Source organism: Mus pahari, chromosome 5 (genome assembly GCF_900095145.1).
Source record: "Mus pahari chromosome 5, PAHARI_EIJ_v1.1, whole genome shotgun sequence".
NCBI classification, from domain to species: domain Eukaryota; kingdom Metazoa; phylum Chordata; class Mammalia; order Rodentia; family Muridae; genus Mus; species Mus pahari.
In genome coordinates, this window is record NC_034594.1 from 163717337 (window position 1) to 163729225 (window position 11889).

Here is an 11889-nt window from a genome sequence, read left to right on the forward strand (position 1 = left end):
CTAGGACTTCAAGTACTATATTGAATAGGTAGGGAGAAAGTGGGCAGCCTTGCCTAGTCCCAGATTTTAGTGGGATTGCTTCGAGTTTCTCTCCTATTTGTTTGTTTTTCAAGACAGGGTTTCTCTGTATAGCACTGGCTGTCTTGGAACTCACTTTGTAGACCAGGCTGGCTCAAACTCAGAAATCTGCCTGCCTTTGCCTCCCGAGTGCTGGGATTAAAGGCGTGTGCCGCTCCACCCGCATCGCCCAGTTTTAAGATTTATTTTTATTTCTAGGTATGTGTATGTATGAATGCATGCCACTGTGGGTACCGCGGAGGCCAGAAGACAATGCTAGATCCCTGGGACCTGGAGTTAATAGGCGGTGTGAACTGCCTGGGGTGGATGCTGGAAAGAGAGCACTGTGTTTTCTTTGTCACTGAGCCATTTTTCCAGCCCTTGGTGTCACTTGACACTATTTTCCATCTCTGGTAGATCCAATAAAAGCCTTCTGTTTGGCCATTCCTTCTGGTTTTCACTCACGTTCAAGGATCTCCATGCATTTAAAAAAGTATTTTATGTATATAAATGTGTTGTATGCATCCAAACTGGAGGTATGGGTGGTTGTAAGGCACCATGCAGGTTCTGGGAAAATCCAGGTTCTCTGTGAGAGCAACAAGTGCTCTTAACTGCTGAGCCATCTCTCCAGCCCCTTCCCATGTATTAATACATACATTTTTCCTGCTAATCTTTCTTGTGTCAATTTGGCTCCTTGGTCTAGCCCAAGATCCCAGGAACAACAGTGCTGCCCAGCTCCTTGAGGTTGAGGCAGGAGGATTCTGTGTTCAAGGCCAGCCTGGACAGTATAGCAAGACTCTATATGGAAATCAAAGCCTATATCATCTGTTTTCTGCAGACAATAGTACATCGTTACCTGGAGTGGAAGCTACGGGGTCTTTGGGAAGTTGTTTGGAGAGTATTTTGCTGGAGCAAACACAGAAAGGAACATTTAGTGGAAGTAGACATATGTGAAAGACAAAGGCAGACTCATGAAGGAATGTTTCACTGAAGCAAACACAGGAGAAAAGATGTTCTGCTAAAGCAAGCACATGAAAGGACACGTAATGGATTCTTCAATAACAACACACAAGTTTTGGTCCACCTTACACTGAGTAGTTGAGCTCTGCTTGTTGGGACTCCATAGAGACAAACACAACAAAAAACTTCTGGTGGTCCGCTGCAGTTTCTAGTTACTTCTTTGGATTTAGGATGACTGACAGAGTGATGTCAGCTGAGAGAGACACACGTGGTGAGGCAAGACCCACGGCGGACACATGATGTTTGAAGGATATAAACAGGACTCGATGGACAGTGACAAGGGGCTGAGCTTGGCTTGCTTATAGAGCTAACTGTGCAACGCTTGTGGGTGTTGAGGCTTTGTTGATCTTAGAGAGGCACAGCTGAGAACTCCTCCTGGCATCCCTCCAGGTCCCTCCTGTTAACTTGTGTCAAAGCTGAGGCCTGGCTGTTCCTGCAAGGTCCTGCCACTGGTGCTGCTGATCTGACTCTACCGGACTGGACGGCTGGTGTACCGTGAAGTGTTTGCAAGTGGATCCAGCTGCTGCTGCTGACCTGTGAACTGAACTGTTCATTTCCAGACAATATAGATGGGAGTTGTTCCAAAGAACCTTTCAAAACACATCCACTTCCCCTGTATCCTTTCTTTCCCACTACCTCTGGTGGGAGGTGGGGTAAAAGAGAAGTTAAAGTGTTTAAGAGCCATCATTAAAAAATAACGTTTAAAAAAATTAAAGTTACAGCTGCCACTGGGTGAGTTTTAAAGAAAAGTTTTATTTTTGGCTCACAGTCAATGATGGCTGCCTTACTTCTAGAGTCCCAAGGCAGGGAAGGGTATCATGGGGAGTGGGGGTGGGGAGAGGAGATTGTTTGCATGCGTGCACATGAACGTGTGTCCTCTGGTCTGTCTGTCCCCCCTGGTGTCATCACTAAATCTTGGCCATCACCTAAGCCATCTCTGCCCCAGCAAACCCTGGATTAAATTCCCCCCTCTGAATATACTTTATACTTAGAGAGATCATTGAAGCTTTTCAGAGGAGACAAAATAAGAGTCCCAGAAAGGGCAGAGGTGGGAAGGAACGACTGCCAGCCTTCCTCTTCATCTGCCTACCCAGGACTGCAGGGAGGGAGAGCTGGCACAAGTCACTGACCAGCACTGCTCCCCTGCAACAGGGTCGGGAGCTTATACCGCGGAGCGTCTTTCCTCTGGACCTCAGGGCTTTCCTGGAATGCAAACTTCTAGTGTGCAATGTGGGACAGTCCCAGGGGAAGCAGGCTGCTTGGTCACCGTGCACAGCCATGTTACCTGGTAAGGTGAAATCTTGAAACAGATTGCTGGAAAAAGCATCAAGGGTGTTCTGTTCATGAAGGACGAGTGCTATGCTCTACAAGCCTGGAGAAGGACACACTCAGGGCAGCCACACCAAGGCCGCGGACACGTGCTCATGGTGCCCAGGGCACTCGCAGCGAGTTCATGGGGATGTGCTTTCAAAGCACCAAGGACCCCGTGGACTAAATTTATGGTTGACTGAGGTGGGGTTTTAATTGGAGAGCTGTGGATTGGATGGGAAGAAAGGGGCTCAGAGAACAGTCTGAAGACAGGGTGTGGGGAAGGCTCCCCACACGAGCAGGCTTTGACAGTGAGACCATCACAGTCAGCCTCTGTGTACTGTGTAGTCGGATATTTATATTACAAACCGACATCGATTGCTGTAGGCTCACCCTCCCTTCTGCTCCCCTTCACTTTCTTTCCTTGCAAGGCTGGTAACGGAAGCCAGACCTCACCCAAGCCAGGCAAGTGCTTTCCTCGGCAATTATCTGGGGCCAGCGCGTAGGTTTCCGTGGCTTTCCTGCCCAGGTGGCCTGCAGAGAATGTTACACAGTACCATGATCTAAGTGCTTCACCAAGGGACCCTTGTCCTGAGATGGGTTTTGTCCTATCTCCACCTTGCATGTACGATGAGTAGAGCCCAAAAGGTTGAGCAATCTTTCCAGCTGCACCACAGGGGCACATCACATCAGAAATGGCACACACTCTCTAGGTACAGCCACACTCTGGCCAGCTATGGTCTGATTCTGAGAACTTGAAGCACATGGTTTCCCCAAGCACATAGGATCCCAAGGTGCTGTAATAAACCACACCCCTGAGGGTGGAGTCCAGGGCAGCTTTTGACCTATAAACCAGATGGAAGGAAATACAGGTGCCTTCGTCATGATTGTGGCCCGGGTAAGCCGAGTGCCACCCCAGCCTCTTCCCTTCTGAGCAGTCTGGTCTCACCTGCTTGGTATCCTTGTTGGAGTTGCTGAATCTGGGCCAGGCCAGTGGGCACAACCTTCTGTTCTAGCTTGGCCTGTGGGAGGAAGGGAGCCTGTCAGTAGCCCCTCAGGCCTTCCTGTATGGGAACTAGCTGTTACAGACACATTGCCAGCCATTGGAGGCTCCCAGGATGACAACCCCTACTTAAAAAGATGTGTTAGAGAGCCATGTGATCTTCAGCTCACAAGGCTCACATGGGGATGGTAGATGGATCCCCTCCACTTCCCCTGCCCCGTCCATGTGTTTGTCTGTTGTATAATTTGGGTGCTCAGCACTGAAGTCAGGGCCCCATGCATGCCAATGCCTGTGTGGTGTTTAGAGGATAATTCTGTGGAGTTCAGTTTTCTTTCTCCACCTCTGCATCTGTCCCAGGCTTGGGAGGCAAGGGCTTTATCCACAGAGCCACAGGGTGAGCACCCTACATGCTTTGTTTCTGAGGAGTTTTACATTTATAGGAAAGCTGTGATGCGGGCATAGGCAGTCTCCATTTCGTGAGGCGAGTTCTGAGGGGCTTTCTGCTGGGTGGGGCCCACTACGGTCTGTCAGTTTGGTTTTTGTCTGACTTCTCTTTTCAGTGGTAAAGAGTCACGCTGAAAGAGGGCTACGAGGTTATAGCTTCTCCAAACGACCCTGGTCCTCACCTGCATCCCGTCCCCCGCACGCACACAGGCCCATCTGCAGCCTCTTCTAACTGCTGAGCAATCTCTCCAGCCTCTAAAAATCCGTTTCTAACCTGCTGTGCTGTTACACATTTGTCGTCCTGAACTTGGAAGACTGACGCAGGAGGAGGAAGACGCCAGCTTGAACTACATCGTGAGTTCAAGGCCAGCCTGGGCTCCATAAGAAGACTATATCAAAAGTTTTATGTGCACTTTTGAAGGGTGGCACTGAGCACTTGGCGCTGCAGACATCCCTCTTTCCCAGTTACTCGGTGTCATCATTCCTGGCTTCTCTGTGCTTTGGGTTTGAGTTGTGAGTTTGAGAGAGAGGGAGATCCAGCTACCCTTTCTTACCTATGAACCAAACAAACAAGTGGAGGCAGGAGTCTAAACTCACTAGAGGTTTTGAGGCAGATCTCCTCCAAGGACTTGCTACATCTTTCCTGGAAGAGAGGAAAGAACATGTACTCTTCTTGCCTGAGGCCAGCAGTGAGTCCTGGTGACAGTAAAGGAAAGAGCGGGTCTTGAGGCTGGTAGAGAAGTCTCCTTGCCCTCTAGCACCCCACCACAGCCTCTGGCCTACACAGACAAGCCGAGAGTGGTGGGTGGGGAGATGAGAAAGCAGTGAGGAGAGAAGGGAAGTGAAAGGCTAGGAGAGGAGAAATAGCCCATCCGACAGACACTGGCATTGGGGAAGTACTGACACCTGTCTCTCAGTGGGGAAAGAGATCCATGCCTGGCCTCTTTTCTCAGGTTTTGTTCAGCTGAGGCTGACAGTCCAGGCTCAAGAGTCCACCAAGCTCAAGCCAAGCAGAAGCTAGAGGGCAAGCCAGATCAGCTGGAGATGCTCACCCTAAGAGATGCTTGCAGGGCAGCCAAGCCTCACAGAATGCAAGGGACCATTTTCTGTCTCTCCTGGCTGTGGAGCAAAGGTGGGCTGTGGCCCGAGGCTTGGAGAAGGAGCTCAGAACCCCAGGGCCCACACTGTCTAGCAAGGACAGTGAGGTCCTCTCGAGGCACACATGCCCGGCCTCTGGCATCACTAACAGGGAAATTGCTTGGTTTGTTGCTAGATTTTGTTCAGATTCTCTCCACTCAAAAGCTCACAGCACAGAAAGTCGCTTTCTTCTTCCTGGCCCTCATCTGAGATAGCTTGCTCCTGCCAGTTGCCATCTGCGTATCAGTATTTAACATCATCTGCACTCTTGTTTCATTGATTCAAACAGCTTCTGTGCCAAGGAGGAACACCCATCCAGTACCTGGCCTCAGAGCTGGGGAACCAGCCTGGGACTTAGAGCCACCGGCAGCAGCTGCCACACTGCATAGAGAAAATGGCTTAGTCGAATGTCACCTTCCCACTGGAGCCCCTTCTAGGTCAACGCTGCCTTCTCCCTTTCTTTCTCCAGCAACTGTCACTGATCCATAACCCCCAAGTACTGAAGGTTACAGTCAAGAATGAAGAAAATAGGGGCTGTTTTTCTAGAGTGCCCAGGTTCAATTCCCAGCACCCACTTGGTGGCTCACAATTCATTTCAAAGGAACCAAGCACACACGCGCGCACACACACACACACACACACACACACACACACACACACAGACAAAACACCCACATACAAAACAACAAAGACAATTTTTGTTTGTTTGTGAGACAGGTTCTCTCTATGTAGCTCTGGCTGTCCTGAAACTCGATATGTAGACTAGGCTGGCTTCAAACCTACAGAGATTCAACTGTCTTTGCTAGGATTAAAGGTGTATGCCACCATGCCAGCTAAACAAATCAAAACCAACTAGAGAGGGGGCATAGCCACCCCGTGCTCTGACCCTGTGGCAGCTGTGGAAATGCAAGCGCAGAAGCTCATAGCATTTAAAGCTGCAAGGGTCATTTCAGGTCTTCCAGATTAAAGCCTTTATTTTTGCAGAGCCCAGAGATGGGTTGGGCCACACAGCTCCTAATTCCCAGGATTGCAGTCCCTGTTCCTGTGATTTCACAATGCCGCCTCCTGAAAGCTCCGGACATTCCTGCAAACACGTTAGCTGCAGCCTACGGTCTGGGCTGCTAGAACAAGCCGCCTGGTGCCGGTGATTCATGCATTTATTCCTCACTGTTACAGGGCTGAGAAATCTGATGCTGGCAGAAACACTGGAGGACTGCCCTCCTTGATGACCTTAACGTGTCCTCCCAGGGTGCAAGAGGCCAAGTCCTTCATGCCCTAGGAGAACAAAGCCAAGCACGGGGCACAACCCTTGAGATCTAATTCTCCCGAAGGCCCAGCCCTGCACCCTCACCTCGGGGGACCAGGTTCCAGCATGTGGCATGTGACGCAATACTCAGACCACAGCAGCCCCTATCATCTGTGAGTAGTGTTAATGTTCTTACCCAGTTGATATGATTAATACTTAGAGACAGGGCCTGGCTCAGTAGCTAAGAGTGATTTCGGCTCTTGCAGAGGATTAGGGTGTGGTTCCTAGCACCAAAGTTGAGTGGTCACAGCTGACTGTAGCCCCAGCTTCAGGGGATCTGACACCCTCTTCTGGCCTCAAAGGGCACCCCTACATATGTGCACACACAATTTGTAAAAATATTTTTTAAAGTTATGGTACTATAAATAACATAAAACATGCATGATTTATGAAAAGTCTAAGTTTATCCATGTGTTAAACAGAAAATTGTTTTTCCTCAATTTGTATTCTTGTGTACTGTTGTGCCCTGAGTTCACAGGAAACACAGATGAGCCCAAGAATTTCAAAGTCCACCAAAAAAAAACCACACACACAAAAAAAACAACAAAAAAAAAAACCAAAAAAAAAAAACAAAGCTGGGCATGGTGACACACGCCTTTAATCCCAGCACTCAGGAGGCAGAGGCAGGTAGATTTCTGAGTTCGAGGCCAGCCTGGTCTACAGAATGAGTTCCAGGACAGCTAGGACTATACAGAGAAACCCTGTCTCAAAAAACAAAACAAAACAAAACAAAACAAAAACCCCAAAACAAAACAAAACAAAACAAGAATTGCAAAGTCCGTTGCAACTCGCAAAGGAGTCTTGTATTTTCAAGTTCGAACTTGGTTGGTTCGCCCATCTAGCACTCACTGTGTGAATGCTGGCAAGTAACCTGAGTTCAGAAAACATTGGGTTTATATACAGTATAGGAATAGTGTGAATATTCACAGGACAGGGGACTAGAGAGTGGAATGGTACTGAAGCGGGAGGGGGAGGGTTAATGGGTGTCTGTTCAGGGACTAATTTTTATGGCCAGTCGTAACTGTCTGTCCCCAGGCTGCTGCTGCTGCAGGAGGACGAAGCAGCACAGAAACCAGCTGAGGCTGGAGGGATAGATGGGGGGGGGGGGGGTTCTGGCAGAGGGGTTGGAGGGAGCACAGAGGCAAACCGTGTACACCACACTGAGTCCCTCTAGTGTCAGTAATTTGGGGGTTGCAACAGTACAAGTCTGAAACTCTCCCTCTCTGACCACACATAGGGTTTCCAGCCCAGTTCTCATCTTATTCTTCCATAGCTGCCTGCCATCTGTCCCGGGCTGCAGTCTGTCCTGTTGGCAGCATCCACAGAGTCCCTGCCACTATCAGTGTCTCTCTCCAGCACTCCTTTCTTTGAGTCATTTACTGAGCATATACTGTGAATTATACAGTTTTTTTTTCTTTCCCCTTCCCATTCTCCCTCTTGCTCTGGCTCTGCTCGCTCCAGCCCGTAGGTTCTTTATTTATTTCTCTGCTGGGAATTGAACTCATGACCTCTGAAGAGCAGTCGGTGCTCTTAACCACTGAGCCATCTCACCAGCCCTTTTGGAATTGAAATAGAATCTCACGGCTCCCCCTCCCTTGCACCCCTCCCTTCCCCCCTTTCAATTGGTAGACTTTTTCTTTATTACTGTTACACACATATATATGTGTGACCGCACAGATACATATAAATGAGTCTGTTTCTGTTGTCTGTGTGTGTTTACAGTTCCAAGGACAACCACTTGGCACTAGACAAACGATCCCTGGGAGAGGCTGCCAGGACTATATATATATATTCCAGGACTATATGCTCCTGGAGTTGTCAGTTGCCTTCATTCTTTGTCTAGAGGAAAACCCCTGACAATCTTTCCCTCTTCCATGCCAACGTGTCTGCTGACATGACCTTGTTCCTGACGCTTCCTTCTTATGCAGCCATTTCTAGAGAGGCTGTTCACAGTAGATGTCTTGGTCCTCTGGCTCCTCAGATCTTTCTGCTCCCTATTCGTCTGCTTTTCCTGAACCATAGACAAAGTGCTGTGTGTATGTGTATCCTCTGGGTCTGGGCTCCCCATGACCTGTTGGTTTCTGCATTGTGTCCAGCTGTGGCTTTCCGTGATGGGCTCCACTGTTGGTTTCTGCATTGTGTCCAGCTGTGGCTTTCCGTGATGGGCTCCATTTGCCGTGAAGAGGCCTCTTTGATGAGGGGCGGGAGCTGCGCTGATCCAGGAAAGGTAGGCTGAGCACCTACTTTAAATTTTTGAGACAGTGTGTCATGATGTCTGATTCTTACAAAGAACCTTTCCCTTTATTTTTCTTTGCAGAAATCTTTACTAATCACTTTAAAGCATTGTCATAAGCCCAGATTTCAAACCGCCCCAAGTAATCCCCAAGATGAGACTCACTCACAAAATGTCTGACCTGACATCCTCCTAGGCCAGTCTTGGAGTCTGCGGGTGGTGCAGAGCTGCTCCTTATTACACAGTGGTGTATCGCCCTCTAGTGGGCATCTTGTGTCAGTACAAGAAGCTCCCGGAGGAGAGCCTGGAGATTCTTCAGTGAGCAGAGCTAATGGATGTGACCCTTTAGCTAAGAGAAGGAAGACAAAAAAAAGTAGCAAACTCAGGACAAAACTCAGGGGTTTGCCTAGGAAGTGCACTGTGGGCCCAGGGCCCAGTGCAAAAGATCTCTCACTTGAGATGGCACCAACTGTTAATGGGGACTGACGGCAGAAGCAGATTAGGCAAGTATAGTGTGAGCCAGGTCCTGCTGCAGCCAGACGGCTGCCCAGAGCAGGGTAGGCTCATCTCTCCACTCTCTGTTGATTCCTACCCCCTATCTCTACCCCTGACCCCATACTGAGGACTGGACTCAGGGTCTTGTGTTTGTCAGATGAACGCTATACCACTGAGAGGAATCCCCAAACCCAACCGTTTCCCACTTTGGTAATTACTGATTTGTCCTGCAAATCCTCCCCCACCCTTTTTTTATTATGGTGGTCATTGCAGCTGAACACTCACCTAGGGCCTCTCTCCATACTCCCAGGACAGCTCCCCCAAGATAGAGCTGAGATGGCTGAATACTGCTGGGATCACTGGGAACCACTGTGTAAGTTTTTGTTTGTTTGTTTGTTTGTTTTTTGTTTTTTGTTTTTCGAGACAGGGTTTCTCTGGGTAGTCCTGGCTGTCCTGGAACTCACTCTGTAGACCAGGCTGGCCTCGAACTCAGAAATCCACCTGCCTCTGCCTCCCAAGTGCTGGGATTAAAGGCATGCGCCACCACACCCGGCTGTGTAAGTTTTAATAACAGGCCTTACTGCATCTTTATTTAACAAAGCTTTTTTTTTCTGCCTCCTCTATTCCAGGACTTACACTAGCCACAAACAGCTTGAGGTTCAGCCAGAAACCAAGCACAGATGTCACGACAGAATTGACTTATGCTGGTCTCTGATCATCTTGGATGAGGCCCCTCAGAGCAGAGGTGACAAGGTTGGAATTCCACCTGGCAGGACAAGTTGTGTCCTCTGGATAAACATAATAGAGGGAGCATGCTGTTGCCTTGAGTAAAATCCTGGGCAGAAGCAGCTCAGGAAGAGGTGGGTTCAACTGGTTCACAGTTCAAGTCCATCAAGCTTGGAAAGCAGAAACTTTACAGCCTGTCATGGTGCTGCATGCCACGAGCAGGCAGATCTCTGAGTTCGAGGCCAGCCTGGTCAACAGAGTGAATTCCAGGACCTCCAGAGCTACACAGAGAAACCCTGTCATGAAAACAAAACAAAACAAAACAAAACAAAAAGAAACTTGATGCTTCTGGTCACAATGCACCTGCAGTCAGGTAACAGGAAGAGATAAACAAATGTGTGTGCTTGTCTAGCCTTTTCTGGTTTGCATGAGAATGGTCCCCAGAAGCTCATATATTTGAATGCATGGTCCCTAGTTAGTAGAACTGTTCTGGGAAGTATTAGGAAGTGCAGCCTTGTTGGAGGTATGCCACTAAAGGTGAGCTTTGGGGTCACCTTTAAAAGCCAAGTCTCCCTCTCTAGCTCCTTCTCTCTGTGCTCTGTGGTTCACATCTCAACCTGGAAGCTCTCAGCTACTGTCCCAGTGCTACCGTGCCCGCCTGCCACCATGCTCCCTGACTTGATAATAATAACGGACTCACTCTCTGAAACTGTAAGCCCCCAATTTAAATGCTTTCTTTTGTAAGTTGGCTTGGCCATACTGTTTCTTCATAGCAACAGAAAAGAAACTAAGCAAGGACCAAAGAATATTGTTGCCCACTTTTAGGGTGTGTCTTCTCCATTCGATTAATTTGACATAAACCCTCACAGGCCTGCTTGGAAATCTACGCTATCTCTACGTGTGTGTGTGTGTGTGTGTGTGTGTGTGTGTGTGTGCGCGTGCGCGCGCGCGCGTGCGCAAAGGCTTGGCCCCTAGGTGATTCTACACCCTGTCATGTTGACAATCTACAGTAACCGAGATGGGGTAAGGCAAGTGGAACGTCTGACAACTGGAACGACAGGAACCGAGTTAGTTTTGAGGAGCTGAGAAAGTGTGTTGTGTTTGGAGCGAAGAGTAAGAGCTCTTTGTCTAGAAAGAAGATGAAGGGTTGGCCAACGAATTCAACACAAGCATCAGTACACACATCACAATACACCACATGCCTACACACCACACACACATGCTGCACATATCACATACAACACTCTACACATCATAAACACCACACACACACACACACACACACACACACCATATAAATGACCCCAGCCATTTGTAGCTCCTTATATAATTTCTGAGAACTAAATTAATCCTACTCCTTTGAGGTGTGACAATGTCCTTGAATGCTAATTTAAAAGTTCTCCTGGCTGGCCATTCCAATTAGCGTATACTAAATTCAGCGCACGAAATAAATTCTTTATTTTTAACATAAGGAGGCTTCTAATTCTTATTAATAGGACATCGGGTTCTTTCTCAATCACACCATGAACAGATATTTTAAGAACAATGACCCATTTATGCAGCAGATTATTAGCTTTCTGGTAATGCACATTACCCCCTACCTGCTCTGGAGGGAAGGAAGCCAGCTCCCCTTCTCCAAGTCAAAGCGGGAGGGGGGGGCTGTCACTGGCTGTGTGAACTGAAGTCAGTAAAAGGCATTCAGCTCCCCGGATAGGCTATTTGGGAACACCTTTTTTTTTTTTTTTCTAACACACTTTTTTGGTAGATGTCTTAGAAGTACAATTTGACAGTGTGGTGACCAATCTGTTCTGGATGCTTCCATACTCGATCCCTAACTTCGGATATGTTTCTATGTTGAACAGGTCTCTCGGTTTAATGTTCAGAGATAGGGACTATGCTAATTGTGCTCAGAAAACACATGTCAACTCTACGTTATTACAATGAATATCCTTTATTATTTCTTAATCAGTTCTCTTCTGGACAGTTGGGCCTACCTAACAAATATAAGCTGAGTTTCTATTTCTCTCTTCTCTTCTCTTCTCTTCTCTTCTCTTCTCTTCTCTTCTCTTCTCTTCTCTTCTCTCCTCTCCTCTCCTCTCCTCTCCTCTCCTCTCCTCTCCTCTCTCTCTTTCTTCTTTCTTTCTCTCTCTTCTCTCCTTC